Source organism: Nomia melanderi, unplaced genomic scaffold (genome assembly GCF_051020985.1).
Source record: "Nomia melanderi isolate GNS246 unplaced genomic scaffold, iyNomMela1 scaffold0488, whole genome shotgun sequence".
In the NCBI taxonomy this organism is placed as follows: domain Eukaryota; kingdom Metazoa; phylum Arthropoda; class Insecta; order Hymenoptera; family Halictidae; genus Nomia; species Nomia melanderi.
This window is the reverse complement of record NW_027475602.1, coordinates 22,501-27,500: the sequence shown is the minus strand read 5'-3', so window position 1 is coordinate 27,500 and position 5,000 is coordinate 22,501. Positions and strand designations below refer to the sequence as shown.

The following is a 5,000-nucleotide window of genomic DNA, read 5'->3' as shown; positions in this document are numbered from 1 at the left end:
ATACAAAATATGAATAAAACGTGTGTAGTCTCTCTCTCTCGACTTCTTAATATTTTCTTTCACCTCTGACGCATCATTTCAGGTGACGTCGGGAGCGCGGGAAAAAAAATTTTTCTAAACACACACGAAACCGTTCATCTCACGAACAGCCGAAAAAGTTGTCGCTCAGATCCATATCGCAGTGGAGCGGTATCCGCGGGCGGTCGTAATTGAACGACGCACGACGCCGCGAACACTCACGCGAGTCCATACAAACGATTCCGATCGTTTTGCAACAACTAGAACGTACACTGTCCGTGAAATTCACAGAATTTTCGCGTGTCCGCGACAAACGCCGACGAGACACCCATCGTTCGCTCGTACGTAGCATCCTTCTCTTAACCCGACTCAGAGACGTTCTTTGCGCCCTTCGGTAAAAAAACGTTCGATCCGAAGAGGTGAACGACGGCGGGGATTTGACAGAGCTACGCAAGCAGTGTATGGTACGTAAACGACCCTCAGCCAGGCGTGGTCCAGGAATTGTATCCGTGGACCGCAATGTGCGTTCGAAATGTCGATGTTCATGTGTCCTGCAGTTCACACGTTGACGCGCAATTAGCTGCGTTCTTCATCGACCCACGAGCCAAGTGATCCACCGTTCAGGGTAATCGTATAAATTTTATATTTCACATATATAATTTTATTCTCACTTGTTCGACCTAATATCTCTCTTCTTTCAAAGAGAAGATAAAAGTTGATACCTGAATCTCCGACCAGCGCGCGAAGGAGATTCAGGCGTCGCCTTGGAGACGACACCGAAGCCTTTCGAGACGAAAAACGTTCAAGTAATATGTATATATTTCTCGACGTTCCGGGCGTATAGTGCATTCAAAAACCCGCGAAAGACGCAGAAGACTCGCACGCGTGGAAACGACGGGGATATATTTTGTATCCTACCCGATACTGAATCCATCGCGTGCAGTCGACCCTCGCGTTCTTCCGATCAGACGCATCTATTGTTGCGCGCATGTTTTCGCGTCGCATCGCGCGAAACGTTGCACGAATCGTACCGATCGATCGATTGAAAGCAAATAATGAAAAAAGACTTCACAGCTGGCTCTTTGCCGGTCATTCGTCCCATGTTATCTCTTGCCGCGAAATTGGCGCGCAAGAGTTGGGTGTCAGACGCGCGGCTTTAAAACGAGCTTCACGGCCGGTCCCTTCGTTACCGCTTTCGTTCTTTCTCTCGGAACGACCATGAACGAACACGACGAGCGACGCTACGGCATACACACGTCCACGGATTCGATTAAAAAAACAGACTTCACAGCTGGCTCTTTGCCGGTCATTCGTCCCATATTATCTCTTGCCGCGAAATTGGCGCGCAAGAGTTGGGTGTCAGACGCACGGCTTTAAAACGAGCTTCACGGCCGGTCCTCTCAATTCCGTGTACGGTACACGCAAGATGCGGGTTCCACTTCCAGACTACCCGGTCCCTTCTCTCTACGAGAATCGATAGTAGAAGAACGGCTCGAAAACGCGTCTCAGAGACTAGGGGAAAAGAAGCGGTATGCGAGCGAAACGAAAACGCATTATGGAAACGTCGCGAAACAATGTTCGACGGTTGCTCGGTTCCAATCGTGCGGCCGTTTCAATTTCTCGTGCGCTTCACCGTCCCTCCGTAACTCTGGCCGATCGCGTATACCGAAGAGCCGACACGCGCAAAAACCACAGGCATTGTATACTGTGTATATATATATATATATGTTACAGTCACAGCCTTCGCGCGTTTTACTCTCCGACGCGGGGTTTCCACGACGAAAGAGAGACAGTTTCGTGGCGGGTGACTCGGCCGAATCGCTACGACGGGTATTTCTATTATAGAACGAATCATCGCCACCCTTTACCAGTGCCCGACGAAGGAATCACAAGGTCATCTGGAGTTTACAATGCCAGCGACGGTAATTCCAACGAAGACCCGATAAGTCAACTCATCGTTCTATTTCTCCCCGTACAGAAAAGCGAATCGACGCTAATGCACCTCGCGCAAGCACGAACGTTCTCTTCGCGTGGATCGTCCCATCGTCCAAAGATGTAAAGACGCATTGGAGATCGTGGTCTCTGGCGGGCTCATTGCACGCCCCACTGCATATCTTTCCTCGAATCGAGAATGATTCGTCCACTAAGGCTGCGAAACTACGCGTCGAGGAAACTAGGGGAAAGAAGCGGGATGCGAGCGAAACGACAATACATTATGGAAACGTCGCGAAACAATGTTCGGCGGTTGCTCGTTTCCTCCTGCGGACGTTTCATTGCTCGGGCGCTTCACGTCCCTCCGTAACCTTCGCGCGATCGCGTGCCCCGGAGAGCCGGCAACCGGTGAACCACAGGCGTATAAACTATAGTCTTCTATAGCAAGCCTTCGGCGGTTACTCTCCGACGCGGGGATTCCACGACGAGAGAGAATTTCGTGGCGGGTGACATCGGTCGAAACGCTACGACGGGTATTTCTATTATAGAACGAATCATCGCCACCCTTTACCAGTGCCCGACGAAGGAATCACAAGGTCATCTGGAGTTTACAATGCCAGCGACGGTAATTCCAACGAAGACCCGATAAGTCAACTCATCGTTCTATTTCTCCCCGTACAGACAAGCGAATCAACGCTATCGCACCTCACGCATGCACGAACGTTCTCTTCGCGTGAATCGTCCCATCGTCGAAAGATATAGCCGCTTGGAGATCGTGGCCCATCAAGTTCTTCCGTAACTCCTGCGCGATCGCGTACCCCGGAGAGCAGGCAACCGGTGAACCACAGGCGTATAAACTATAGTCTTCTATAGCAAGCCTTCGCGTTTACTCTACGACGCGGGGATTCCACGACGAGAGAGATTTTCGTGGCGGGTGACACGGCCGAATCGCTACGACGGGTATTTCTATTATAGAACGAATCATCGCCACCCTTTACCAGTGCCCGACGAAGGAATCACAAGGTCATCTGGAGTTTACAATGCCAGCGACGGTAATTCCAACGAAGACCCGATAAGTCAACTCATCGTTCTATTTCTCCCCGTACAGAAAAGCGAATCGGCGCTATCGCACCTCACGCAAGCAGGAATGATCTCTTCGCGTGGATCGTCCCATCGTCGAAAGATGTAAGACGTACAGAAATCGTGGTCCATCACGATTATTCGTAACTCTCCGAGTCGCGTATCTGAGAGTAGGGCAAACGGAGAACCACAGGCATAAATAATACTATATATTTCTTATATAGTTAGCCTTCGCGTTTTACTCTCCGACATGGGGATTCCACGACGAGAGAGAGTTTCGTGGCGGGTGACTCGGCCGAATCGCTACGACGGGTATTTCTATTATAGAACGAATCATCGCCACCCTTTACCAGTGCCCGACGAAGGAATCACAAGGTCATCTGGAGTTTACAATGCCAGCGACGGTAATTCCAACGAAGACCCGATAAGTCAACTCATCGTTCTATTTCTCCCCGTACAGAAAAGCGAATCGACGCTATCGCACCTCGCGCGAGCACGTAACTACTCTTCGCGTGGATCGTCCCATCGTCGAAAGATGTAAGACGCACGGAAATCGTGGCCCATCAACGTTTTTTTGTAACTCTGCCGATCGCGTATCACAGAGCCGAGACGCACATACCACAGGCGTATAATACCGTTTTCTTTCGTATGGTAAGCCTTCGCGTTTACTCTTCGGCGCGGGGTTTCCACGTCGAGAGAGACTTTCGTGGCGGGTGACATCGGTCGAAACGCTACGACGGGTATTACTATTATAGAACGAATCATCGCCACCCTTTACCAGTGCCCGACGAAGGAATCACAAGGTCATCTGGAGTTTACAATGCCAGCGACGGTAATTCCAACGAAGACCCGATAAGTCAACTCAACGTTCTATTTCTCCCCGTACAGAAAAGCGAATCGACGCTGTTGCACCTCACGCAAGCACGAACGTTCTCTTCGCGTGGATCGTCCCATCGTCGAAAGATGTAAGACGCACGGAAATCGTGGCACATCACGTGTTTTCGGAACTCTGTCGACCGCGTATCTCAGAGACGACGCGCGCGAACCACTGGCATATACTATTATATATCGCGTTTTACCCTCCGACGCGGGGATTCCACGACGAGAGAGAGTTTCGTGAGCGGGTTGACTCGGAAGAAACGCTACGACGGGTATTTCTATTGTAGAACGCATCATCGCCACCCTTTACCAGTGCCCGACGAAGGAATCACAAGGTCATCTGGAGTTTACAATGCCAGCGACGGTAATTCCAACGAAGACCCGATAAGTCAACTCAACGTTCTATTTCTCCCCGTACAGAAAAGCGAATCGACGCAATCGCACCATACGCGTGCACGTAAACAACTCTTCGCGTGGATCGTCCCATCGTCGAGAGACGTAAGTTTTCATAGTATGAATTCGCGTTTTACTCTCCGACGCGGGGATTCCACGACGAGAGAGAGTTTCGTGAGCGGGTTGACTCGGAAGAAACGCTACGACGGGTATTTCTATTATAGAACGAATCATCGCCACCCTTTACCAGTGCCCGACGAAGGAATCACAAGGTCATCTGGAGTTTACAATGCCAGCGACGGTAATTCCAACGAAGACCCGATAAGTCAACTCAACGTTCTATTGCTCCCCGTACAGAAAAGCGAATCGACGCAATCGCACCATACGCGTGCACGTAACAACTCTTCGCGTGGATCGTCCCATCGTCGAGAGACGTAAGTTTCCATACTATGAATTCGCGTTTTACTCTCCGACGCGGGGATTCCACGACGAGAGAGAGTTTCGTGAGCGGGTTGACTCGGAAGAAACGCTACGACGGGTATTTCTATTATAGAACGAATCATCGCCACCCTTTACCAGTGCCCGACGAAGGAATCACAAGGTCATCTGGAGTTTACAATGCCAGCGACGGTAATTCCAACGAAGACCCGATAAGTCAACTCAACGTTCTATTACTCCCCGTACAGAAAAGCGAATCG

General features: G+C 50.4%; 1 non-coding gene across 1 annotated transcript; it reads right to left on the bottom strand.

Annotated features, from left to right (window-relative positions):
* Positions 1 to 491: 491 nt before the first annotated feature.
* Positions 492 to 646, bottom strand: LOC143176308 (5.8S ribosomal RNA). The gene has a single exon (XR_013000877.1). It is a non-coding gene; the product is annotated as a 5.8S ribosomal RNA (ribosomal RNA).
* Positions 647 to 5,000: the final 4,354 nt, after the last annotated feature.